General features: G+C 53.4%; 1 protein-coding gene across 3 annotated transcripts in view; it reads left to right on the top strand.

Annotated features, from left to right (window-relative positions):
• FRMD5 (FERM domain containing 5) overlaps nucleotides 1–27,722 on the top strand; it is a 127,306-nt gene that overhangs the window by 37,545 nt on the left and 62,039 nt on the right. Inside the window, exon 1 of one of the 3 annotated variants that reach the window (XM_064517797.1) lies at nucleotides 9,555–9,650. The exons of the other annotated variants lie outside the window; for them this stretch is intronic. The gene's annotated coding sequence lies outside the window, so the exon portion shown is untranslated. Of the gene's footprint in view, nucleotides 1–9,554; nucleotides 9,651–27,722 lie in introns of those variants that run through there. 3 annotated transcript variants of the gene reach the window in all.

Below are 27,722 nucleotides of genomic sequence, written 5' to 3'. Positions count from 1 at the left end.
ACGCTTCTCTGGGGCTGCTGAGGCTGACGGCAGTCACGCAAGCGCCAGGTACGAGGTAGCATCAGGTCTCAGCTCCCGTGCTCCCACCACCGACGGTCTCCGGTTCCCTGTGCCCTGAGACAGGGACTCGCCGTTACCTTAATGGAGAATATCTATGCATGCGCTTCCCGTTCCCAGATGTGTGCACTTCATCGGGCAGAGAGAAAATATTTATTTTTTATTTGCATTTAGTTTACCGAGCAATGCAGATTGCCCTGTATCAGTGGCATAGCGTCTTTGCTGTCTGCTGCTGTGTTGTTTGTATACTTTATTAGCAATGGGCTTTCTTTTCTTGTACGTCTTTGAAAAAAAATCTTAGGAGTGAGAGCTGTTTTATGGAAGATCCGTATTAGAAACACCTGCTCAATTATTTTAGTGCTCTAATTGCATTTCAGACATTTAGTCACCTTTTAATCCATTTAATGTGTCATGTGGATTTTGTGTCATTCTAATTTTTAATCAAAATGTCATGCAGTACCAGGTTAAATGTCTTACGGAAGTCTAAATTTATTAAATCAACACTGTTGCCTTTATTAACCAATTTTTTATACTCATCATAAAAAAATCAAGCAGTTTTGACAGGGTCCATTTTTCATAAGCTGCATTTAGCTCCAGTTCTCCAGTCACAGTGGCTTATATCAGCATTTCCCTTATTTTTTCCATCGTCAGAGTCAGGCTGGAAGGACAGTGGTTACCCATGCGGATGTTTTTATCCTTTTTATCAACTGGCAGAATTCTGTTTTTCCTCAGACTTTTGCAACCTCGTTGTATAGAGGAGCAAAACGTGATGGGTTCCCGAAACCCTGGCAATCTGCATGCCTGACCAGCCGAGAGATCCTGCTCTTTGAGTTGAAATGTTTAAATTCTGCGACTGAACGCAGACCTGTGCGTTGGGTCCTCGCTGTCCGCGGAGGAGCAGGAGGAGGCAGGAGCCCGTTCCCTCTCCTGCCTCTTCCGCCTCGCACGCGTGGTGGTTGCAATCCCACCCCGGACTAATTCATGATAATTATTTTTAATATTGCTTTTACGCGGCAATATATTGTTTTAATTTCATAACAATGCAGCGTCTGATATTAAGCCTTTCCAGCTTGACTCACAGGATATACAAGCTCCCCGAGGCGATATTTATTAAAATCTGTTTTTCCTCCATATTTCATGTTTATTATTGCCATCTTTAATTAAGAGACGTAAGTATTGCTGATGCGGGTTGAGGAGCCTTTTTAGCATGAATAATTGGAAATACATCCAGTAATGGAAGATGCACCCGAAGTGGGGAAGGAGCTGCCAGACCTTATTAGCTGCCTCCTCCTGCACCGCAGCAGGACGGCTGGGAAGCGGCACGGGTCGATGCCACCAGCCCGGCACTGGGAGCTGGGGACTTTTTACAGGTAATGAAGAGGTTTTGTCGGGAAGGTGATTTTTCCTCCTAGGTTCTTTGAATCTCTTGAAACTGCTGTCTCAGCCGGGGGACGAGGGATAGCCCGGAGACACTTCTACCCGTGGATTTTGAGCCTTTAATTATAAACCTCTCCTTTCCTTTGCAGTTCTTCCCAGGAACAGCCGCGTGTTGTTGCCCTTTGAGCCATTTTATTATGAGGCATTAAAGTAAAAGGCAAAAAAGAGCGGAGCTTGAGGTCTGCTTCTCGCAGAGGCGCTCCTGGGTGTGGAAAGCAGCAGTCTCGGAGTTTGGGTTGTAGCAGATTTAGTTTTAGTGAATTCTTCCAAATTGTTCCTTGCTAATCTCCGGAGAAGCTTTCCATGTAATTCTCTATCCCGTGTTCACACCCCCAGTTGGAGGAAGGAGAGGGGAAAACAGACCTGAATCCGATGCAGTATATTGCTAGGCCCTTTTTCACGATGCATCTCCTTAAACCGCTCCTCCTTTCCTTTGGGTAACGTTTCTGCGACGCGGGAGCCGGCAGAGGACTCAGCGGATGGGACAAGGCTTCGCGCGGAGGCAGAGCGGGGCCCACGCGGCGCGGCGCGTTTCGACGCCTCGGGACGTTGGATGGGGCCGCGCTGCTGTTCCTCCCTGCCTGCCAGCCTCACGTTTCCCATCTCTCACTGATGGAGCTGTTTGTTTCCTGAAACTGTCCTTTTTCGAATCGTTTGCAGGTGACGAGCGGTACGCTAGAAAAGGAAATGGGAAATGGTGCTGTTCAGCAGCTACAAGGACTGGGTTTGAAAAATAAGATCAACTTTTTCTAAGATAGATTCAATAATATCTGCTGCGAAGAGTGGTTTCCTCACATTTCTTTTCTTGTATTTGAAGTGGCACTTGATCTCTGCATTCAGATATGTTTTACTGCGTTATAAAACTTCTCCAGCACCCATTTCATTAAGTAGGGAGCCTTCCATTGGAGTTAATGGGTTTAACTTTATGCTTTTCATGCCAACGGCAGTATATAATTGCAGGTTTTCTCATAATTGCACGGATTCTGGGATGTGTTTTGGCGTCCACTATTCATGCTGTTGTTTTTTGTTGTGGAGAAAATAAGATTAATTTGTATTCCAGTAATACTTCAGATCCATTCTTTATAGATTTGGATAAAGGAGGAACCTTTAGGGAAACTGTCAGATATTGCAGAGCTTGCACTGAGATCCTGGGTCCTGGCCTCATTGCCATGGTGATGAGCATCTTGGCGTATTCGTAATGAACTGTAGCGAAGACAGATCAAACTTAATTCAAGTGTAATCTCGCTAGCTTTGGTAGGCTTTCACGGGGGATGATTTTGTCCTCGTAAACCAGTCACAAAAAACAGGGCCCCAAATAATAACAGCACGCTGTGAAAATTTGCAAGAATGAAGGTTGCTGAAAGATGGAGTAAATCAGCTTTTCCCAGCTATTCTTTCTTTGCAGGTGTCTGTGTTGTTTCTTGGGGTTTTTTTTTCCTAAATGTGGTTGTCTGCATGCAAAAAGGAGAAACCCGCTTACATTGCGGCTCGGTGCCGGCACGGTGCCGTCGGCTCGCGCGTGCCCGCGGGAATGTGCCCGGTGCGCGGGGCTTCGGGGACATCGCCGTCGCGCAGGGACGCTGCCCCCAGGTCGACTGTCCGGGATTGGCGGAAATCTGCTGCCAGGTGTTTGCACATCGGTTGCCCTCTGCAGATCCCAGTCGTGAGAGATTTTAATTTGGAAAATGTCCTTTGGGGCCACGTGGGTTCTCGTTTGCGGCGTCTCTGGGAGGTGATGTGGGAGCCTGGGGGGTGTTCGCGCTTGCCTGTGTTCAAAGGAGAGGGTTTTTTTTTGCCTTTTCCGTTTTGGGCCTACAGAAGTGGGTTTTTCCCCCGTTTTTTGTTGCGTTTCTCACATCCTCGCTGCGGGGATGCTTTGCCGAGGCCGAGCCCCCGTTCAGTCCGGTTTTCCCTCTCGCTCGTCTCCCCCCGCGCTGGGCAACGTGACACAGCTTTCCCGCGAGTCGCTCCCTTTTGGGACATCCGTCCCGGTGCCGGAGATCGGCGGGGGGTTTTGCTGGGACGGGTCCCCGGCGGGGCGAGGGCTCCGCGCTGCTCTCCCGGCTGCGGTGAAGCGGGGGGCAGGGGGGGCGGCGGGGGGGTCCGGGCTGGGCGCTCGCTGCACGGGGCTCTGCTCTCAGCCCAACGCTGCGGCGCGGAGGAGACCGTCCGCCTTGGGGCCTCGTCTTTCCTCCAGCCTTGGAATAGTTAGACTTGATAGTGCAGGCGCGATGGCTTCATTTCTGTAACTGTTTTCGTTTCCACTACGCCGAGGCCTGGGGCCGCGCGCGAAGACGCAGCCCGCGGCAGCTGCCCGGCTCATGCCGCAGGGCTTTCGGACGGCAATAGCCCACGGACTTTTGAACTAGCTCCTATAAAAGTTATTTTTCTTAAATGAAACGGTGTCCTCCTCAGGACAGACCTGCTGATGCTGCGGACCGGTCTGGTTTAAAGGGGAGAAGCGGGAGACTGAAAGCTCTCCTGGCAGCACCGCAGAAGTGCCCAGGCTGCAGTGACTCATGGGCTGCTGCTACTCTGAATAAGCAAATGCGATCCGTGACTGTGCTGTTGATTTCATTCCTGAGTTTTCCGTGCATTTGCGTGCTAACGTTATAAGAACAACTTGCGCACTTTATTAACAGAGCCCGAAAGCAGCCGAGGAGAGGGCAGTCCCGGAGGCTGGGAAGCAAGGCGCTGCGTTCCTGCACTGCATTCCCATGCTGATTCCCGTGGGAATTTTGGGGTTGGGATCCACTGCCGGGCTCGGCTGCGGAGAGCTGCTCGTGGTCAGAGCCCCGCGGACTCGCTGGGCTGGCGCTGGCCTCGCTGCCGCCCCGCTCGGCTGCGGAGAGCTGCTGGAGGCTCGGAAATCACAGGGCCGGGAGGGACGAGGGAAAAATCTATTTACTATTGAGCTGTGGCTAGCGGAGTAATCCAGCGTTTCATATTTAAGGTATTCAGCTTACATTAACTTCAATCAAAGGCTCTTATGGGAAGTTTCCTTCCATTAAGGCGTGCAATGCTCATCTGCCGATCTTGGCTATGGCAATGCTTGCACAGGCAGCTGCGCCTAAAACAGTGTCTTTTTTACATTAATCAGAAAAACCTTTCTGCCTAACAGCATTGAGGAATAATTCCGATAAAATGCGAGTGCAGGGGGCAGGGGCCGAGCTCGGGCTGCCGCAGCCGTTTCCGTGCCGGGAGCTGCGGGTCTGCGTCGCGGTGCGGCGCTGGGACGGCATCGCTGGGACGCGGCGGTCGCGGCCCCCGGGGTCCCGGGCGTCCTCCCCGCTGGGGGTGTTCGGGGACCGGCGCGTCTCCGCCGGCGGCTGCCCCGGGCAGTGGGACGCAGTGGGGCACGGTGAGGATGAGGATGCTTCCCAGTGCAGAAGGGAAGTCTGTTTTCCACAGCCCCCAATTCCACCTAATTTGCCCACGTGCCCTTTTTTTTAAATAGCAGGACTGTGACCCCAGAAAGTGGTACTGTCAGCGGAAATCTGTCCTAAAATTTGGGTTTGCAAAAATCCAGCTTCTGCTGAGCTTACAGGACCGCTGAGGAACCTGCTTCTGTGCTTATTTTTAGCTATAAATATTAAACTCTCTCTAAACAGCATTTAAAACTGATAACGTTACCTTTGCAGCAGTGAGAAGCAGACTGGCCTGCTTTGGCCGTCCAGGGGACTGTGGAGTGGAAACAGGAAACCTGGATTCTGGGAAGTGAATTGAGACTTTTAAGCGTTTGTTTTTCAGGATTGCAAAAATCTGATCTTACGAGCGATAAAGTGATTCGGCTCGACTTGCCGGAGTCTGGTTAACGAAGCGGCCGGATTCAGCCGGGACGGCTGTCGTGCTGGTCCGAAGCTCCCGCGCGGTGTCGGCCAGCCGATGCCCGTGGCGCTCCGGAGCTGCATCCCGGCAGCGGGGCGGGAAGCGCCGCTCGGCAGCACGGCCCTGACGTTCGTGTCAGGGGAATTAGTGCGATTTATGCAGTGAAGGTTCAGATGACATCGCTGTCGTTTTGCAGTCGTGTTTTTAGCCAGGCAATAAAACATTGCAGTAATTAAGGACGACCTTGCTGGCGCGGGGTGGTGAAGCCGGCTGTCGAGCTCAGCCTGGTCCGGGGAGCTTCTCCGTGCGCTGCGCTGTTGGGCTGTCGGGCACCCCGGGGGCATTTTCCTTTCCTCCCCCGGAGGAGGAGGGTGGAAACCCCCCCTCGCTCTCAGGAGCTGGGCGCGATGCAAGCGCAGAGGCTTGTCCAGGAGCACGCGGGAGCTTCACTATCTTCGTGGTGATAAAAGTCGTTTCTGGGTGAACGGAGGTGCGTGTTGAGCAGGGGAGCTGGGGGACGGCGCGGCGGGGACGGCGGGATGATGCGTGCTGGGCGGCAGGGCTGTCCCCGCAGCCCTGGGACGTGTTCACCCAGTCGTGCCCACCAGAAAGCTTGCCTTTCCTCCTCAAAATGTCACTGGAGGAAGCATTGCCTAGATTTTTATTTCCAGATTTGCATGAAACTTGATATAAAATAAATGCATACTTTGGATTTCAGTTTAAAATTAAAACCTCCATGACTTCTGAGACATTTTTGCTCACTCCGGAGATTTGCATTTGCTCCGGAGATGCAGCTGTAGCGGCTCGTTAGCAGTGTCCCTCGCGGAGCTGCCCGAGGCCCTAACGAGGGGTCTCGCTGCTGCAAACCGTGCTCGTGGTTTGTCCGGGATCTTCCATAGCTTCAAGAAAGGTGCTTATATGTCACTTATAGATGCAACGTAAAGTAAGGGAATGAAATCACAAGAGCTTCTATCATTTTGGCGACGGAAGGTGCAGGAGCTGCCCGAGCGGTGACTGGTGGCTGCTCAGCCCTCCGCTCCGGTCCCCGCGCAGGTCCGGGACTCGGTGCCTCCGCGCCCATCCCTTGGTTGCCGCCTTGGCAGAGCAGCTTCATGCTGCCGTTTTCAGAGTATTTGCTGATTTTGAGCGCTGTAGTGCAGTCGTTCGTGCCTGCATGCGGGTGAGAGCAGGGCCCTGGCGATGCTGCAGCTCGGCCGGCCGGGGGCAGGTCCAGCCCTTGCGCAGCAGCAGCAGCAGCAGCAGCAGCAGCAGCTTCCCCTGGGGCTCCACCCAACCGGACCAGGGCTTGGAGCGGGGCCCCGCGCCGGGCGGACGGGGATCGCTGCCACGGGTGGGGAGCGCGCGGTGCTGCCGAGCCCGGACTCCCCTTGCTGAGCCGGGAGACCCGAGGATTCGCTGCACCTGCAGCGCGCGGAGCTGCGCGGACGCCGAGCTGAGCTGCTGCCACGTGCCGGCTCGGCAAGGAGGGTTCGAAACGAAGCGCCACGGGGGCCCCGGAGCCTGGCGCGTGTGGTTCTCTCTCTCTCGCAGGTGGTGGGTTTGTTTTTCTCGTTTGTGGCTTTTCCCGTCACGCGTGCGGCCGTGCTTTTACGGCGGGCTGCGTGTTCCCGAGGTTGCAGCCCGTCACTGGGAATTGCGCCTGTTCTCTGGTCTTTCGTGCAAATGCAGCAATACCGTTCCTTTAAAACGTCAGCCCACCTGCCTCTACCGACTGCTTCTCACCTCCGGACACGATGCCTTGTCAAATGCTTTTTTATTTTTGAGTGGAGAATCTTTTTTTTTCCGTCTTGTTTTGCAAAGTAAACAAGTTAATGCGAAAGCATCTTTCCAAGGCACTCTGGGTCTTAGCATGCAGCCAGACTGGGCCTCATTTTCTTCTCAGCCCTCATCCAAATCCACGCTGTGGTCTTTAGCATTCAGAAGGCATCGCGTGTGTGGTGCCTGCTGTACGTATGGAATTAGATTATTATAGATGGTGATGAAAGGAATATACTGCAAGAAAAACGTCCAAGTCATTAGCATGGATTAGGTCACTTTACACTAACATGGGAAAGTGCTCTCCTGGAAATCGAGGCTGGTCTGTGTTTGCTTCCTCCGTGCATGGCCCCTTGCTGGAGAACGCGGAGCTGCTTGAAAAATGCGCAGGACGGCGGTTTTCCGTCCACTTCTCCAGGAGTTTCTGGTGGAGGGTGGCACATCCTCCGTGCAGGTCTGAACTGCAGATCCAGCCTAAACCCGCAGCTTTGAGTATCAAACAAATGCCATATCTGGTTTTTAGCTTGTGTAGGAGCTGCTGGTTTTTTCCCAGCTGGGGTTTATCTGGGCTGCGTTTGGGTCCCCGCAGCTGGTGCCTTTGGGTGTCCCGGGAGGCCTCGCTGGCCAGGCGGGAGGGAGCCCTTTTGGGCTGCTTTTGTTTGCAAAACTCCTGCTTTTTCTTGCATTTCCCTCTCTGGCTTTGAGCTCGAAAGCGCCTGACGCTTGCTGACATGTTTTCAGCGAGTTCCTGCAAATACCAAGCCTCTGTTTCCTGTGGGTGTTTGCAGGGGAAGATGTCAACCCACATAACCATTCCCCCAATCACGTATTATCAAGTAAGTGGGTTTTTTGCCCTCTCGGGTTAATCTGAAAGGTCATGTGTGACATTAGCCTGTAGCTGCTGGCTGGAAGGGTTGAGGTCGTTGTTGGGCTTTCTTTAAAAAGACAAAAAAAAAAAAAAGCAACAGCTGGCCAAGCCCCTGTTTGCAGCTGGAAACGTCCCCCCGCGGCGTTGGGTGCTCGGCGGGAGATGCTCGCCGGGGAGCTCGGCGCGTGGTTGCACGGGTGCCTTCAAACGGAGCTGCTGAGCTGCGGCGTTTGTCCGGATTTAAAGGAGCGTGGTCACATGCTAAGCAGCGGAGAAGTGAAAAATCCGGTGCTAGATGGACTTCCCGGCTTTTCCGCTGGCGGGGTGAGGGATGCCGAGCCCAGGTTGCCTGGAAGCCTTCGCGGTGGCAGCCGGCCCGTGGAGGAGATGGAGCTTGGTGGCCACGTGTGGCACCCGCTGGCTTTCCCCAGCGACAGCGCGGTGAGATGCTGGAAGAGCCTGGGATGGGAAGATGCCTTGTTCGTAACGCCAGCCTGGCATGGGGCCGATGGAGAAGGAGGAACCCACGGCAGGTGGAGGAGCGCCAGGTCTGGTCCCACCTCGGCCGTTTCCCGGGGCTCTGCCCCCCTCCTGGAGTGGGGGGGGGGGGGGGCCTGCCCCATCCTTCAGGGCCTTCCTTTACGGAACAAAACACAGAGAAATGGAGACTAAATGCGAAAGTTCAGTGTTCGCTTCAGCAAAAGCTTTTGTTGGGTCTCAGGTGAAGCCAGAAATTTGCATTTAAATGAATATATATTTTGAAGCATTAAACCCACAGGCAAAGTAAAGGCCTTGCTGAGATGACCAATATATCACTTTGTGTGCTTTTTGTGACATTATACCAACCAGCCCTTAGAAATAAAACCATGTGCCAGCTAAAGTAATTTTTCTTCCTTTTATTTACTGAAATCCGTAGCCTATTGTGAGTGCTTTATTCCTCATGGGGACCCGAGCTACCGAAATCTGAACCGGCAGAAGAGAAGAAGCGGCTTGGCGAGGTCTTTGCTGACGTGCGGGGAGGTGACCTCGGAGCCGGTCCGCAGCGCCAGGTCACCTTCCCTTTGGTCATGAAATCCTAATAAACAGAGAAAAACGCGTTTAGCAATGCAGACGTGGGACGCGGGCAGGGTTACGCGGGCAGCGGGGCCGGGGCTGCCGCGCTGGCTCTGTCCCCTCCAGCCCTCCCGCCCCGCGCTGGCTTGTGCTTAAGAGCTTTCTTAGCTCTTTGGGTGCAGCCTGGAGCCCACCCGCGGCTTAGTCCTCAGCAAACCGGGCGAGTAGAAGTACGGAGAGCGCGTGCCCGAGTCTCCCCAAGGTCCCCCCCATCTCGCAGGTCTTCGGGGGCGAACGGGCCGCAGGACCTCGGGACCACGGCCCGGCCGAGTGCCTGGATGGACCCACCAGCCCTTTTCGGCTCGTGCCCCCCTCGTTGCTGGAGGCCCGAGGAGGTTTGGGGTAACGAAGCTGAGCCTCTCCTGCTGGGAAGGGGCGTGAAGCTGCTCCACAGGCATCTGCTGCTGCTGAGCAGCATTCCTGGGAAGCTAAGTCACAGAGAAGGCTGAGGTCCACCGCGTTAAGCAGCGGGGAGCTGTTGGGATGCTCAAGCCGGAGGCGGTGCCTTGTCCCGGATCCGTCGGCTTTAGGCGCGGACGGCAAAGGAAGCTGGGGGCAAGCGGAGGCCGGGGTAGGTGCAGACCGATGGCCCGGGCGGGCTCCGGGGAGGTGCCGGGGGCCCGTCCTGACCCCCCCGGGCATCGGTTGCAGAGCGAGGACGCGGGGCAGCGCTCGTGCAAAGCAGCGCGCCTCGGGGACCGGCACCGCCACGGCACGGCCACGGGCTCCTCTGCCGTCACCGGTCCTCGTCCGCGCGTGGTTTTATCCCGGACCGCTGATGGGAACGGGGCTGCGATCAAGCGCTCCTCCCGTCCCCCTCAAACCTCCCCGAAACCGTCACCAGCAGGCGCAGAACTCAGCCGGGGCTGCTGGGGAGGGAGACGTGGCTGCAGGATCAGTGCTGAAAACCAGACGGGGAGAAGGGACGGGCAGAGACGGGAACGGGGTCCAAGGGAGGGGCAGGAGGGGGCGTTTTCGGAGCAGCAGCAAACGGCCTTTACGACACCGCTGGGGCAGGGCGAAGGGGGCACTCGGCAGCGCAGCCCCGTTCCGGCGGTGGCTCCTGCCGGGCTGCTCCCGGCGTCTCCGCGACGGCCTTCCCCTCGGCCGCCCGTTTGGAAAGCGGGTCGCCAAAGTATTTCCCCGGCTTCAGCTTTTGCAGAGCGAGGTGCAAAGCGAGCCCCAGCGCGGAGGCTCCTCTCCCGGGGCGAGCCGAGCGGGAGGGGTGCTGCGAGCGCGCTTTGCAGGAGGGTTGCAGCACGTTTTTCCAATATTTATTCTAAAGTGTCATTTTACTTCTTTTTTTCTGAAGGCAGTGTCAGGTTTATTGGAAAGTTGCTGATTTCTTCCCCTGTGCCAGTTGGATTATTTGTCTTAAAATTGCTCTACTCTGTTTCCCTGGATTGCCTTTTTGGGAAGACTGACGGTCTTGCAGTCAGCTGATACCTGCAGTTTAAAAAAAAAAAAGCCTCTGTTAATATTCGGTGAGAAATGCAGCGTCTCTGAGGACAAAGATCGTGGTATTGCTCAGTAAATCAGGGTTCATTATCATGTTAATCCTGCTGATTGCATTCTCCCAGACGGATCCTACATACGGTCAGTTCTGTAACACACAAACAGCATCTGCTTCGCCGTAAGGCCAGGCTTGGGCTCGTCAGCTCCTTTTCTGACCATTTTTATTCATAAACTGCATTCAGGCAGATTTCAATATCAATTGCTTTTGAAATTGCTTTAATTTTGATTCAGAGTCAGGTTTTTGAATTTGTAACTTGTGTTTGGATTCAGGATTTGTCCTTTTTATTTCTTTGGGTCTGTAGATGTGCTACTGGTACCGGTTTCCCCTCTATCCATGATGCCGCACAAATGAGCTTCTTCCAGGGGAAATAATTCTGGGAGAAGTTATAAACCTTGGCATTAGTATTGGTAGAGGATAGGGCGCAAAAGGGCTAATGTTTAAATTCAAGCTTTTTATCTGCTTACTCATACGTCTTAGAGAAGCTTTTGGCCCAGGGCTGTTGAGTCTAATTTCTCATATCAAGTTATTTCAAAGGCTTATGCAGCGCAATAGCAGGTGCTTTGTGGACACTCGAAGGGTATTACCAACAAATTAAGCGGCTTGTTTCATCGTTCTGGGCATGGTTTGGTAGTTCGGGTTGTGGCAGCCCTGTCTGCAGGACGTGAAGCCTGCAGAGTTGTCCCTGTCCCGCATCAGCCGCGATCGGGAGAGGCCGGCGTCATCGCGGAGATGCTGCTCCGTCGCTCCCGGGCCGGCGGCGGCTCCGCTTCCGCGGGCTGCTCCAGTGGGGCTTAGCGACTTCCACGTTGTTTGCAAGCAGGGTGAAATCTGGAGTCAAAACGTGGACTGTGAATGCAGATAATGTGTGGTTTTATGTGAGCGATATGGAAGAATTATCCGTCTTCCTTAATTTGCATTAAAAACTAAGGCACGATCCTTGCAAAGCAGAGAAAAGCTCTTAAATGCAATGAACCCCACAGAGGATGGGTTTAATGCAACAAACTATGCTTTATTCAGTTGTCGCTGAAGATCAAATTACATTCATATTTCAGAAACATAAAAGGAAAGGTGACCAAGCTGCACATAGGTAAATAGGCTGCTCGAGCCCAGGCCGGCTCGTCGGCAGCACTGCAGCCTCGTTAGCGGGGACTGTCCCGGTGCCGGTGGCCTGGAGCTGCTAAACGCTCCCTACGGCGTCTGGCATTGCCGCATCCTCTTGCTGCTGGCACGGTGGATAAGCCAGAAGAAGAGCTCAGCTCGGCTTTGGCTTTACAGGGTGTTTTTGTACCTGTTGCCGCTGTGTTCTTCCTAGCGCCTCAATTCACTTTCATGAAAAGTAAATTTTTTATGAACCATTTATACTTTTCTTTCTTTTCTCCCATGAGCTTTTTGCTGAATTCAGTTGCTAGCAGAAAAGCAAGCTTCTTGGCAGGAACAGTGCCAAGAAACCTAAGGTGCCTGTTTTTCTGCTTGTGAGTAATACACATAACTTCGGTTTTTTTGGTTTTATTTTATTTTATTTTTATCCGTTGTGTGTGCAGTAGCATTATCCACAAAGTGCTGAGCTCATTCCTGCGAGGTCTGGCAAGGGACACGGCTCCGAAACGGAGATTCCCTGGAGGACCTTGCAAATCCCGGTCCTTCTGGGCCTTGGTCCTGCAAACAGTAACCTCCAGGCTGGCTTATGCCAGATTTTGGGGGGTTTTCACAACACCTCTACGCTTACTTGAGGCTTACAGCAGTTTAAATGAGAAGATGCTCGGGCCTGACTGATTGTAGTCGTTTCTGCTGCAAGTGCCTTCTCTCCCTCATAAGGTCCAATCCAGTTTTGCTGAAGTCGGAGGATGCCGAGCCACAGCCGATGCTCCTGGAAAATACGGGACTCAAATCCAAGAATTTGGTATCAGTTTATACTAGCTGCTCTACAGCCAGAGTAGCTTCCAGGCGTAAATGCAGCAGTTCAGGTACAGCATTACTTGACACCAGCCGCAGGGGAGTCTGATAATGCCTTGGAGATCAGTGGAAGCCTGCAGAGTGGGCACCAGGGTTTCAGTTGCTTCTTATTCTAGTCTGAATATGCAACAATCCAGTTTTTTGTTTGCAGAAGCAAAACTAGACACCACTGCCATTCACTCGATCATGCAACCGTTGCAAGTGAAGCTGTAGCTGAAGCCTTTTCAGTCGCAATGCACTACAAACAGCAGGGCTTGCATTGACAGTATATCTTCTTTGAATGTAGCAAGTGGGGTTTACTTTTTGACAAGGCAGTATTCATCATGAAGGGACTACTATGAATGTGTTTATCAGCCTCCAAATAATGCATATCGAAATTAGTTGTACCAAGGATGTTTCGCATGCTAATGGAAAAAGCGGCAATTTAAACGAGCACACATGAAGTCCCTCCAAACGTTCAGGAATGAAAAAAGTGAGTTCGAATTACAGGAGAAACCAATTTGCTTTTATGGAGAGATGTTTTCTGTGCCTCTAAATTATGGATTTAGAAATTCTGAATTTATTTCATGGAGGTTGTACAGCAGCAATAAGTAGCAAAATGCAAGGTGACATGTCATCAGTCACCGGGAGGTAACGTCAGGGCCGTGCGCCGGGCCGGGGAGCTGTGTGCCTCGTCGCAGGCGCTGTGGCGGGACCTGTGCTGGTGCCAGCATGGATCTTGTCACTCCCGGGCACGATTAGCAGGCGGCTACGTCCCGCCTTGCGCCGAGCGATGGCTGGATGGACGGAGGAAGTGACAGTAGCAGTGACGGAAGAAATCGCTGCCGCTCTTAGAGTGATCCAGGGGCTCCAGGTAACCCCAGAAGTGTTCAGGGAAAACACAGAACACTGTTTCTCACCTTAAATTCATCAGGGTAGGTAGCTTCTTCACAAGACAAAATTAAAGTGCCTCAGGCTTTCCAGAGTAGAATTTGTTTTGTTCTTAGCCCCACACGTGTGTGTTCAAGTTTTCCATTGCCGCGTTGCACACCACGATGTTACAAGGGAATCGCGTGTGAGCGGCGTGCGGCGGCGTGAGCGGGGTCTGCAGTGGGATCTGCACTGGAGGGGAAGGACCCCAACCCCACCTGACGCTGGGGGCAGCTTTGCATGGGACGAGGGCTGGGGATCAGGATCCCTAGATTAAATCTCCGGGGAACAGATGGACCAGCAAGAAGCCAAAACGGCAGGTCCTGCAAGGATGTCCCACTGGCTGAAGCTGGTCTTAAGTAATATTTGTGATTTGTGCTGGTCTCTCTGCACGGCCAACGTCACTCAGAAACCTTCTCCAGTGGCCCCAAAGGACACTGCCTGTCTTTACATGATGGTCTGAACTCCTCCTCTGTCATTTTTGCGTTATCTTGGTGCAGAACAGTTCCCCATCTCCTGTGAGCGAGTCAAGCATAGCAGCTCACGTGTTAGCATCTCACTTTCACCCTAACTGGGTTTCCTGCTCTTTGGCTGCTCGATAACTGAAATGATTATCCCTCAGGGTGTTGCAGTGGCCAAGGTTTCCTCCGTGCCCACCAGCTCTTTGCCGTCTGTGGCGGTGGAGAAAAGCATGGGTCTCCTTGTCCCCATGGTGGCTGGGCACATCCTGCCCAAGGACTAAACCTCGCCGCTTTCCCCGGGTCATATCTACCCGACACTAAAAATGAAGATGGGCTGTTCACAGCGAACTTCCTATATAATGTCTTTTCCTTCTTCTCTCCCAACATGGAGTGAGTAGATGCAAATAAAGTTGGTTTGCACAAGTAAAACCAAAGGTTTCCAGGAGAGCGATTCCTTGCTTTTCAAATGAGTTGGCAAATTGTTGGGGAAGTAAACGCTATAATAGCTCCCATTTACCCGTGATAGTATCTTAACGATTGAAGTTCTGTTCTGGTACGATCTAGATTGGCACAGAAGGACTGTGTTAGCCTTTGGGGCGTAATGAAAGATCCCTAAGTAGTAAGTAAAGAGCTGCATACAGGCTTGCTCGAGTCAGTGTTAGTGCCACGGAGGTGCTGGTGGGAAACGTGCACTTTGATCGGATACCTTTGCAGTTTGTGCCGGCTGCAGCCCTTAGAAATAGCAGAGCCGGATGGGATGCATCAAGTTATTTTTCCTCAGTGAAAGGCGCTTATCCAACCCTATTTCCAGTAGAATCACCCTCCAGTGATACAAAACAAGGGGAATGTAATTGCTTTAGAAAGGGAGAGCAAGAGAAGTTCCCATCTGTGGCTTTCCAGCTGGCACGGGCCGGCTCTTATTTTCTGGCTCTCTCAGCAGCCTGCGTGTTGCCAGGCTGTGCGTGTTACCAGGTGCCTCGGGATATGTACACACGGGTAGCGAAGGCAGCAGCCTGCCAGGGTCCCCGGCCCAAAGCGCTTTAGCTAGGACGGCTGCCCAGGCAATCCGGAGGCGTTTGGGGGATACAGTGCTGCCCTTCTTCCTCAGCCCCCGGCAGCACAGGGTGGTCCGTCCCGTGCAAGCTCTCGGCTCCTCGTTGCTGTCCGCCTGCCGAGTTTTGCGCTGCGGCTGCTCTGGAGGAGAAGGGGCTGATTTTGGTGAGGCTGGGATCCGTCGTGGTGGAGGCGGCCCAGGGGCGCGTGCCGCTTTTCGCAGGGCCTCGCGCTGCCCGCTCAGCCGCCGAGGAGCCGCGCCACGGCCGAGCCGCCGAGTGCCGCTTCGGTTTTGTGCGGCCCTGGAGGCATCGCCTGTGCGGGGCCCTTGCTGCGGGTGAGCGTGTGCCGAGCAGCGCTCCCGGCTCCCGGCAGCACCCGGATGGAGGTTTCGGGGTAAGCTAGCTGAATACTTCATCCTTTAATGGAGCTCGTCCAGATCATGCTAAAAATAAGTAAAAATAACAATGGGGTTTTCATTTAAAAATCAAATACAGCTTTGAGAGTCAGACGTGTCATAGGGGACACAGATTTCCATTACTCAATATTAACTTCCCACGTCTCTTGCATATATTACCAACCTGGGTTTTAGCAAAGATAAAATTTCCCTGCTCTGGGTTTCATTTTCAGAAACAAGACTGCTAAAGATCTAAAGTACAGCTTGGATTTCTTCTGAAAAATTCATCACCATCTCTTGACATTATTCTTTAAAACTGACTGTGAAACAGAGCTAACCAGAAACACGGGTCTGCACTGCGGGGATCTCGTTACGGAAAAGCGGTCTCAGCCGGGAGAGGGTATCTCCGGGGAAAGGCGCTAGTGGAGGGGCGTGCCTGCTCCCGCGGGCTGGCTCCGCATTTGCATGCCTCCCGCGTGGACTGCGGCGTTGCTGGCAGCCCTCTGCTTACCTTGTTGGTTTTACAGCAGGCCATCTGGAAACCGCGAGTGAGTGCAGTGTGTTTGTCAGAATTATTTTTTAAATTATATCTAATTTTTTGTGTTAAATACTTTTCAAAAAGCCTCTGTATTTAATCCACGGTTAATATTTGAATGGTGTTAGATTTACCATTCTGGCAGAAACTCGTGTCATACTTGTCCTTAATTGTGATTTGTGGAAGAGTGTTTTGATGTGAGAAATAGCAAACAGATGGCCCTGTTACAGGCAGCGGGGAAGCAAGGCTCGAGTCTAAAGAAAAGACGTTTCTGATGGAATTGCTCAGGTTTATTTTGTTTTGCATAAAAGGTAGTCTCTGATCACTAGGCAAAACTGAGATGCAACCCAGTAGCGTGCTGCGGACGGGCTTAGCTCTTGATGAAGTAATGGCAGTATTTGACTTGGAAGCTGGTCTGATGTCTCCATTTGAGCATTTTCGAGGAACTGGAACTTGCAAGCACGGGATTTCCAATGGGTGAAGAGCTGCCGTCCTGGAAGAGGACAGTGGCCTCAGCAGTGAGGCGTCTTTTGGCCAACGTGGGTCTGTCCAGGGCCTTTCCAAGCTTTCCGAGGATCGCTTTTGCGAAGAGCATGGCCAGCGGTGCAGAATCGGTGCCTGCGGGTGTCTGATGGTGCCTCTGCAATGCAGGGGCTGCGAGGATGTGCTAACTTCACGAGGGAGGACGGAGCGGTGGGAGGACAGAGTTGTTCTGCTGTTTCTCCTCTCCCGGTTTCTAGCAGCATATTCTGCCTAGCTGAAAAAACACCAGTTTCATAGTAATTGTGCCCCACTTGCTCTGGTGCAGTCCCTGTTACTGGGGCTCTGTAACATTAGGGGAGGACAGAGGATAAATTTTCAGAATCCTTTGGGAAGGTAGACCCGTCAGAAAAACGTTCTCATCAAAAGGGAAGGTAAAAGCTTGCCAGATTAAGCAATGAGATATGGCCATGTTTAGAGCCATTTTGTTTGATTCGCTGCTGGGATGCTGGCATGTTCTAGCAGAATTAAATCCCTGATTCTGGAGGATTTTTAAATGTGCTTAGTTGCTGTCCCGAAGCAGAATGCTTTTTGAAATTCAGACTTAAGTAAAGAAGTACCAGCTGCTGAAATTCGCAGTGATGAGATCTGTGACGGACCTTTCATATTCACCAGCATATCAAAGGTTTTTAAAAACCTGTTTGTGGATTAAAACAAGGGATCTCTAATCTGGAGTTTAAGCCTCCAAGAGCCACTTCATTAGTAACATTAATTCTCAGAAGATTTCTGAACTTCTAGAGAAAAGTCCCGTGGTGAGTCTCGAGGACAGAAATCGTGCCGGTTAGGAGGAAGGATTACAGATAGCAGGGAATTAATCTGGAAATGCATATGCTGTAACAGGATTACATTTGAAGTGCTATGTAAAACCCCTCTTCCCATACTCCCAGTCTGCTCTGGTGGCCTGGGTAGCCCTGCCGCTTCTCGTGGTGAGTCCTTCCTGCACTGGTAATGTGCCCTGGTGGAAACACGCTTCATGGTTAGCAAAACGCCGCGCCTGCATCGCCACGGCTAGCTGCTTTGACTGCCGTTTGCTCATCAGGTGACTCTGCTTCTGTTACCGTCTTGGCTAAAATGGCTTTTCAGCGGGGAAGGTGTTTCTTCCTTCGAGTGGCAGGTTGTTTTTTGCTGTTCGTGTTTCATGGAGCCTGTTTGTGGAGCACGTACGAGCCGTGGGGGCTCACTAAACCCCGCGGGTGGACGGCGGCTCCGGGGTGTCCAGCTCCACGGACTAATCCCCGGCGGATCGCCGCTGCGGCTGGTGTGCCCGTGCTGCCTGGGTTTCTCGCCCTGCGTGCTGCCCCGCAAAGGCTCGTGGCTCCCGCGCTCTCCTGCCCGGAGCTCCTGCCTCCGTGCCCGGCTGAGCCGTGCGCTCCTGCCCCAGACCCCGCTTTCGGCTTCCTCCGTCTCCTTTCCGTGCTTCGGGGGCAGCGCCGGCGTGCGGGACGCCCCGGGATTTTGCATCCCGGTGGGAGATGCTTCTGTTGCCTCCCGGCTTTTTCCACTGACTTCACAAGAGGGGCCAGCGCTGGAGACGAGCCTCTTGCGAGACGAGGAGGCGGCTGATGTGACGGAAGGTTAACGGTGCAGGACGCCTACGCGCGACTCCCGCGTTGAGACCATTGCGATGTTCTCTGCAGGGCCGTGGGTCGGGCTGGTCCGTCAGCGCTGCCGAGGCGGGGGCTCGCCGTTCGCCTGGGCGCACGCTCAGCAGTGCCCTGGGAAGGGCTGCGTTTCACATCGACTCACGTCAGAGAAACAGGAGATTTGCAGTGGCCAGGAATGCACCCTGATTTTCCCTTTTTTTTTTGTTGATCTCTGCAGCACTGTCAGAATTAATAGGTGGCACAGCAGTGAAAATTGTCTTCTGCCTTTGCTCCTTTGGGTCTGCGTGTCCCTGTTTAAAGTCCTCAAGAGCCACCTGATTTTTTTCTGTGCCTTTTATCCTCATTTTCCCCGCAGGATGCTGCTCGCCGGGGCCGCGGTTCCCCCATCGTGCAGCTCAGCAAGACGCTGAATTCAATCCCCGCCAGGCAACGCATGGAAATTAGTGCCTCTGCGGTGCTTGAAATCAGAGCAGCAGGACTGGACCGACGGCCTCTGGATGGGTTGGGAGGGTCCGGTGTCAAAGTCCAGGTCAAACACGGCGTGGCATCAGCAGAGGCCGGCTTTGTCCTTTTGGGTGGTTACCTCTGCCCTGCCCGGAAAAAAGGCTTTCCGAAAGGACAGACGGAGAAACCCGGAGATTTGCTACAGAGCTAGGAAGACTGTGCTCTGGCTGTCCTGGCACGTGTCACGTCTGCGCCAGCGTTGCCCGTGCCACCTCGCGTGCAGGCCAGCCCGGGAACACACCTGAAGCGCGGCGAAGTGCCGGTGCCCCGCGGGCCGCCGCTCCTCCGGGCACGCGACGAGTCTTGCGGGGAGCCTTGGCCTGGAAGGGAAGCCTGTCCACGCTGGGGTGCTGCAACGACTGTGGCTAAAGCAGGATGTATTTTTCCTTGTTTGGGCTTATAAAATGATTTATATCAGGTGATACGTTACTAGTCAGTTAAAATCCTTAGAGATATATTTCAGGGTGCAAGCAGGTCTAGGCTGGGGATCCAACAGTTCATTCTCCGTTTATTACCCACCTGGAAGATGTGCTGTTCTGAAGAGGCTACAAATTATGTTCGCTGGGTTCACAAGGGCTCCCTTTATTTCTGAACCTTCTGCCTGGGTTCTCTCTCTGCTTGCTAAAACTGTGCCTGCCTACAATGAAATTAGAAAGAGGAGAAGCTGAAGATAATTCACAGGTTGTCACTGAAAGGTGGTGAGCGTTAAAGATTTCTTAACACGGCACCAGAAAATGCAGCTGCAGCTTAAGCAGTTTGCAGAGCAAAAATGTCCTTCTCCCCTTCACCAGCCCTGGGCTCAGACGTTTGTCTGGAAATGTGCCCCTGCTCGTGGTACCTCTCCTCCCAGCTGCAACCAGCTGCTCGTGGTTGTGTTTCGTCCCCCTTGAGTCTTCTCAGAAACCAGGAGTCTGTCTTCCAGTGAAACCATCCCTAGAAACATGCTCACTCATTTTCCTTAGGTGCTAACTTCCAGAATGGCTTTGACATCATCTTCCCATTGACTTTTAATGACATTTAGGCACCTGGTATTTCTAAGCAGTTTTGGAAACAGGGCTTAGCTCCTGCTGCAGCACGCTTGAACAAGTCATCCTTGTGCTTGGTTTTCGCTGTTGGCCAGGCGATCTGCATGTTCCAGCTGGAAGTTTTGCTTTCCAAAATCGCTGGTACCTGCAAAGGGTGGAGAGCTGGATCCCTAGGTAGGGTGTGATGCTCTGCCTTTGGAGGTGCTGCATCCTTCCTCCGTGTCTGAAGACAAGCTGCTGCCCCTTCCCCTTCCCGCTGACGCATCGGCACCCAGCAGCGGGAGCAGGGAACTGCCGTCCTCGAGCGGAGGATGGCAGAGCATGCCGCAGCATCGCCCGCGTCGCCTCTTGGGGACTGCGGTGGGTCGCTCAGGGCAGGGGCCTGTGATGGTCTTTGCAGAGAGATAAATGTCACCGTTTACAGGGAGCAAGTGCATCAGATTAACATGAAAGTACCAATGTGAGTAGCTAACTCCGAAAGCCTCCCCTAATGAACATATTTGATCTTTGTTTTTTGTTTTCTCCTGTAAATGCAGCAAATCATTTTTCCTTGCTTTGCTTTTTGGTTGCTTCCCTGCAGATGCGGTAGGACAGCTGACTGGAAACCGGCCTAATGATATCTAGCATCTGACAAAGCCTGTTTCCCCTCCACGGTTCAGGGCTGTCTCTCGGGTTACGACACGTGATTGCAAATGTCCCTCAGCCATTTCTGCGTGGCACCGTGTCAAGAAGTGACTTTCAAAATGGGGACTCTTGTTTGTCAGCTCCACGCAGATTTTGTGTAGGTGCTGGCTGTGCACGAGTTGGAGGAGAAGCATGAAGAGAAGCCTTGTTCTTTTTCTGAGATGATGTGATTTCAGCAGAAACCAAAATAGTCAATAATAACTCTTCTTTCTGAGGCAAGGAGCCTCTGAGCTTCCCTCTCCCTGTCTGAAAATGAATATTCTCGAACATATTTCTGTCCATTTCCTCCTTCTACTGCAGTTCAGATTAGAAACCAGCTTGCTTTAAGGGCCAGCTGAGAGAGCTGTCAGTTAGGAAGGCTTCGTCCTGCCTGCAAATTCAACATTCACTTTGTCCTAGGGATAATAAATTCCAGGCTCACACAATACAATATAGAATTTTGAAAATGAAACATTTCAACTGCAATATTGCAATCGAATTGCTACTGAAAATCTCTTCATGCTGGCAGAGGAATTGGTGGGTCTTTGATCTCTTCCAGCTTAGATGTTGCTGCCAAAAAGATTTAAGCTTAAACTTCACTTTGTAAAATAGACTTTTTTTGACGGTTTCCTTTAAAAAATAATCTCCTAAGCTCTTGAGGCAGGGGAGGAATGGCCAACCCCACAATGAGATTTCAAAACCCAGTAGTGCAGAAAGGAGTGGCTTTCAACTACTGCTATTTATTTCCTAAATCCTGTACTTAATCCATACAGTTTTATGTTTGGATAATTCATCATTTTGGCTGGAGGAGCGCGGGTGCTGCGGGTTTCGTTAGTCCGGCGGGATGGGGCTGGTGCTCGTCGGGGCTGGGGGCTGGCGGCGTTGGCAGACCCGCGCGGGGCTCTGGCTGCTGTTGCTCGCCCAGGTTGCGGGTGCAGGAGATGCTGGCGGCCTCGGTGCCTCTGCGGAGGCCGATTTGGGGACAGAAGGGACACGGGTGACCGGATTGCAGCAAACCCCACTGCAACCGGGTGCAGCCTCACTGGTGCTGTTCCTCCCCGCGCCGAGCTGAATCCGGCTGACCCCGGAGGGTGAGGAGCAGGAGATGGAGGACCAGGCATGAAACCCGGATGGAAACTGCTGTTTCCTACTAGCCTTTGGGGATGGCGTGAAGCCACTTTAGTGCTGAGGCCTGAGCTGAGCCTGGCAGGTTGTGATGCTCTCGCGTGCCTAACGAAGCCCGTTCTTGCTCTTGCCCAGCCCTTTTTAGCCACATCTGTGGAACATATCTAACCCTCGGCAGCTCCCGAGGGACGCGTGCTCCGTTAGCAGAGCTGCTTTGCTCCGAGCCTCCTTTGTGTCCCGGGCAGCTCGCGCTGCGGCACTCTGCCTCTCCCGTTCAGCGTGCTGCTCATCCCGTTCCCGGAGCCGCGGCACGACGTGAACCGCGTGCGCGCCGACAGTCACGGCAGAGCAAAGATCGCTGCGAGTTTCCCTGGAAGGAAACACGGAATTAGGACGTTGGAGGGGAGAGGGAATCCACTATCATGCCGCTCGGAGTGGTTTTGGGTGACTTTCTCCGGTAGTTAATTGGGCTGAAACGCAGGTACCTGTGTTCAGCAGCTTTTCCCAGCCTGCACAGAGCTGTGAGCTCGTCTGTGCTTTTGTGCATCCGCACCGTGAAGCCGGAGAGGCTGCAGCTCTTCCCCGTGCCCGTGGAGCTGCGCTCTGCCTCCGCGCTCGTGCCGGCGTCTTTCCTGCTTCCCTGGGAGAACGGCTCGGGAAGCTGGGAGAAGGCAACCAGCCAGCGCACCGGGGTAGGAAATGCGCGGAGATCTCTGTATGGCCGAGTCGCCTCGCTGAGGATCCTGCCTTGGGAAGCCTGGTGCTGAAGAAGAGTTCAGAATGAGGGATTTGGGGCCATAAAGGCTAAGAGGAGCCTCTCGTGTCTCCGCCAGCAGTGGGGGGTCTGTTCACTGGTGTCTGGCACCAGCGGGATGTTGGGACGGTCCAGTGTCCGGTTCTGGTGTCCTTATCTTAAGCGGATGCATTGGAGAGGTCTGGGGGATCTGCGGGAACGACCGGAGGATGCGTGCTTTACTGCGATGAGAGCGGGAGCTCGGTCTGACTCTCAGAGAGGCTTCGACCAAAGATTTCGGCATCTGGGGATCCGCAATCGGATGGCGGTTCCTCTGCTGGGATGGTCCCGTCCCGCGACACGAAGCGCTGCTCATCACGGCGTGCATCGCTGTCACGTCGCGTTCCGGGGCTGTCTTGTGAGCAAATGGGAAAAATTAATTGTGCTGTGTGAGCAAAGCTTGTAATGGGTCTGTCAGCTAAGAGCCAAGGATAGTGCAGAGCGGAAGAACACGCTGACAGATAACAAATCAGGTGGCCTGAAAGCATCCGAGCCGTCTCCGTGGCTGTGCGCGTTCCCCGTTGAAAAGCGTGCTCCCAGTGTGCGCGGCTCGGGGGCTCGGGGGCTCCAGGTGCCGCTGCCTTTCGGAGCGCGAGGAGAGGGACAGTGCGTTAAACAGGCTTTTCCACGAGGGCATTAAATTGAATGTGTGCCACCAATGCATGGGTGAGCAGTTTCCTGACACTGTAGTACCGCTTTGTCTAATTTATTAAGTGGTGAAATGTAACATATTTGGGCGACTCAGGGGAGTAATTGAACAAAAATAAAACTATTACACGCACAAATGGTGTAAAACAGGAAATTATGTAGCACTCTGGGCGGGCGGGAGGGAATGGGAGACCTCGTCTGAGGTTCGGTTCTGTTTCTGTCTTTGTCCTTCGCTGGGCAGCTGGTGGCACTGAACATAGATGCCGTGAACTCGTGTTATTTCGGCTAGTGGTCTCGTCTCTGCCGGCCCAAACTGGGCAACAAGGCGGTGAGTTATTCTTCTTGCGTGCAAGGATCCGTTAAACAATCCGCTTTCCTGCGTATGCGGTACCAAGACCGTACAGCTTCATCTTCATCCCGGGTTGTGATCGGTAGCAGCAACGGTTTGGTCTTTTTCTAGCGGTCCCTGCAGCAGACGCTGACACCAGGCTCTCCCAGAAAGTGGCATCCTGCTTGCCAAGGATTTGGGAACGAACGCAGCCTTCCCCCTTGGAGCAGTGAGCTCAGCGGATCAGGGCTGTGTTGGCTGCAGGAGAAGGGGGAAGCACGAGGTCAGGCCAAAATGGAAGCACAAATAACCGCAAAGCAGAACCACCCCGTCCTTCCAGGCTGCCGTGCCCCTCTCCCGCACCGGGGGCTGCAGCAGCAAGCGTCCGCGTCCCTGCCCCGTCTCCAGCCCGCGGGAAGCGGTCGAGTCTGGGGGCTCTGCCGCCTGGTCGGGGTTCGCGCCGGTGCTTTACGCAGAGGCCCGAAGGCGGCTCGCAGCAGACTGCTGCGTTAGCGCTGCCGTAAAGGTGCCGTGCCGGCAGCTGCCAGGGGGGTCTTGGCGGAAAGGGGCTATCCCAGGTGGAGCTTGGGCTTTTCCTTGAAAAGCAAGCAGCCTCTCCGAGTCCTCCGGGCTCTGCCCACCGCAGCACGCGGGGCAGCTGGTCACGGTGACCCGCAGGCACAGGTTGAGTTCGTCGTGTTTTGCTGGTGCAGGTGCTGTATTTCCCCAGTTTTGCAGTTTAGCTGATTTGAACGGAAACACCCCAGATGTTTCAGCACCTCCCCGCAGATGACACTGCTCTAGGTGCTTTTAGGTTGTTCCCTTTGGGACGATTGCCCTGATCCTCCGCAGATGCCTTCGCGGGCTGCTCACCGCCCTGCCTCCTCCCCTGCACCGGCAGCTCGCGGCTCGTCTCCCCCAGGCTCGGCCACCGGCTCGGCGAAACGCGCTGCGTGGGCAGGAGCAGCGACACAGAAAGGAGGATCTAAGCCAAGCTGCTGTCGTGTTCTCCTGTGCCCAGTCCCAGAGTTTAGACTTAATTGAGGACAAAGACTGACCACACCCAGAAAAAAACGACCAAACCCCAGACAACAGCCCCCCTCCGACAAACTCCCCGGCCCCTTTTCCAGAAAAGCAGAACATTCAGGGCACTGTGAAAGTAAGAGCTGTTGAGTATTACCTGAGCCGTGTAATAAAAAGGGGGGAACGTGCTGTGTAAAGGGACCGTATTTAAAGCCTAACTCGTTAATCTACATGGGCATTGGTCCTTGTCAGCACTACTGTGAAAGGCTTGTCCCGGAGTTCTGTTCCACATCTCCAATCAAAATCGCTAGAGAAATGCAAACGCTTGGCCCTTGCCCTTCCGAGTTGTATTGAAAAGTGCAAAGGTAGCCCTAGAGAGGGGCAGAAAGTAAAATATACCCGTTTGCTCGGCGTTTCCTTCTAGCTAACTCGAGAGGGCTCAGCGCCGAGCGCGTGCAGCGTCCGACGTGCAGACCCTGCGTCCCCGTCGCTCCGTCCCTGGCGGCACGAGTTCCCAGCTCCCAGCTCCGCGTTTCCCACGTGCACGGATGTGCTGCTGGAGAGCCGCCGCGCTCTGCAGGACAGGGAGCGCTGCTTTCTAAAATGAGGCCTGTCATTAATTTTTAGATGAGTTGCTATTATTAATTCTCACTTTTATAGCTGTGGATGACCCTAATTTTGGCTAAGGAGCTTAGAAAAACTAAGAATGCAAGGTTACTTTAATCTTCTTAAAGTTTAAAAATCATCTGGGATTCTTGTGTTTGATAGAGTTGGAGGCATTTATCTCCCTGCAGAAGCCTTGCTTCTATTTTGTAGTAAGTCATGAAAAACTTTTTTGTGGTGACAAGTTAACAGTAATAAAGTGCCAGCGTCAGAATTTTGCAGTTTGTGCAGTCTTCGTCCTAAGGAAATTTCATGTCATTGCGACAAGGGGCTGGTGGGACTCTCGCCGCAGCGACGAGAGGGAGAACCAAGACCTGGAGCTGACAGCGTGCGTGCTGCAGCCCCATAGCCAAATCGGGCAGGACGGGAGTTTTTTGACCTCTTCTAAGCAGCAGACCATTAGTTCCTCATCACAGCCTTTGCTAATACATAAATCATTTAAAGTTTCCTCCGGGTGTGCGTATGGTGGGAGAACTAGATTTCCCTTGAACTGAGGCTGGTTCGGATAGCAGAACTAATGAACAGCTATTAATCTATACTGGACTTCATCTTAAATTCTTGGTGCTTCTGTTATGCAAACAACCCCTCACTTTTGACTGTGCAAATACTCTGGATTTATCCGGGCAATACGGTCGCTGAAGGTGTTATCGCACCCCTGGGTAGCTGGAGGTGCTGTTGCATCCCGGGTGCAGTGTCACCCGGCGCAGCATGGTGTGACACCCGCTCAGCTTGGTGTGGCACATCGTCACGGCCTGATTGCTGCGTCGTGAGATGAGCCGGCTCCCCATGGGAATGGCTGGCGTGGAGGTGTCTCCCCTGCACGGCTACCGACGGGACGAGCCGAGAGCGCGGCGTCGGGCGGTTCTGCGGGCGTTTCGTGAGCCGGGCTGTCCCTTTGCGGTCCCGGGGCCTGCGGTGGGTGGACGGTGCTGAGGTGGGATGGGATGTTCCTGGTCGCGATGCCTCCAGCTACCAGAGTTGTAGAAAGTAATTACAAAAGCTGCTGCTGCGACACCAGCATGGATCTCATTAAAAATTGCATAGAGAACAACTGAGTCATGGCTAGGAATATTAATGCAAGTTTGGTTGTGAGATGCACATGAGCACATCGCTGCCTGGTTGAGGGACTGGGACTGGGAGTGAGGAGCCGGGCTCAGCCCGATGCACCTGCACCGCGGAGCGGCTCCGTTGTCCGGGGAGGAGCGTGCCCTCGGAGCCCCCGCGGCCCCTCCTCGGGGACCAGCCTCAGCCACCGGCACTTCGTCGGCTGCCGGGGATAGCGCGTCCGAAACACCTACTTTGACTTTTCAAAATATCGTCCTAGACGTAAAATTGAATGAATGACGCTGGAAGCCGACCCTGGAAACAGCCTTGCTTTGAGCCGTTGTATTTCCACGATGAGTCCTGTCGTCGTCAATACGCATACGCGTTTGTGAGGGCGGTAGGGCAGGAGCAGCGCAGCCGTGGATGGAGGATGGTCCTCTGCCAAGGAAGAGCTGGGCTGGTGAGCAGTGCCCAGAGCGGCGGGCAGCGACTGCCGAGCCACTGACTTGGTGACCGAAAAGTCACGGGAGGCCCTCGCTGCTGGAGGCACGGCAATGCGGGTCCCCCTTCTTCTGTCTTAGTTTATCCTCTCTAAAAGGGATCGTAAAACCTGCTCGAAGAGGTCATCCTGCAGCCGCTAATTTATATTCGTCTCCTCTCCCATATGGAGAATAATAAATCGCCCTATTGAGCTATTACCGACATTTTAATGCTAGCCGGGCACCTCGTAGAGATGTTTAGGGCTTGAATGTGTCTGCGAGTGCTTGGAAGATGGGGAGCACTAATAAGCTGTTATTACGTGTTTCTTTCACGGATCCAGCAATGCTGCTCTTTTTTTGTGTCAGCTCCTGTTGCTCCCGTCTTGAGCAGGTTCCTACTCGTTGGGAGTCACAGGGTGGTTTTGTCGTAGGTGCAGAAGGGCTCCAGCGTGATGCCGGACAAACTCCCTTTTCAAGGGGGGTTTTAAACCACCAGCAGATGAATTTGTCAGCGCTGTGCTGGAAAACAGGCCCCTCTCCTGGTCTGCAAGCTGCCTGCTGTATCTCCAGGCAGGAGCAGCACTTTCTAAAGGGCTTTTGCTGTTGTGAAGTGTTTGTATTTATTTAGTGTGGCAACTAAAGCGGAGATCTTCCCATTCCACTTTTCCTCTTTTATTGCTGTGATTTTTTCAAGCAGATTTCATGCTTTTTGCATTTGGATCCATTTCTTTCTGCAATAGGAGTATTTGCCGCCATACTGCTGTTCACTTAACCCCTCGGATATTTCCTCAGAAGGATTTTGAATTGACCTAGTTTTTCCAAAAGTCTTAAGGAGACTTGTGCTATCTTCTCCGCGATGTCGCAAGCGGAATCTGCCTCCCTCGAACACCTCCCTGTCGCTCCCTGCGGCGTCTGTGCTGCGGGAAGGAGGCTGGCGAGCGCTGAGCCACCCGCGCTGCTCCGGCACCAGCCCGCGGCGTAACCGGGAGAGAAGAACAGATACTTCTAGCGGAGCACAAAAGCACTGATGAGCTCCCCTCTCCCTGGGACTCTGGTTGCAGATTGCAAGAGATGAGGCTTGCGCGGACGCTGTGACGCTTCTGCACGGTCTCTGCAGCCCGTCTTACGTCTAGGCTGTAGTCTCGGTGCAGCCCTGGAGGAAACAGGGTCCGGCCCCATCGCTGGTGGGCAGGAGATCGCTCAGGAAAGGCCGCGGGCAGCCTCATTGGGCAGACGACGTTTCCTCGTGAACTGGGCAGTCGTGAGGCTCCCTGAAGGACCTTGCCACTTGATGTGGTGGGTTTGACAGGTCTGTGAAACACGGTTCTACCCACTTTTTTCCAGAGAGGAGGAGGAGAAATGATGCATAAGCATCTGCTG

Source organism: Dromaius novaehollandiae, chromosome 10 (genome assembly GCF_036370855.1).
Source record: "Dromaius novaehollandiae isolate bDroNov1 chromosome 10, bDroNov1.hap1, whole genome shotgun sequence".
NCBI lineage: Eukaryota > Metazoa > Chordata > Aves > Casuariiformes > Dromaiidae > Dromaius > Dromaius novaehollandiae.
The sequence above is the reverse complement of the archived record's forward strand: the minus strand, read 5'-3'. Positions and strand labels throughout refer to the sequence as shown.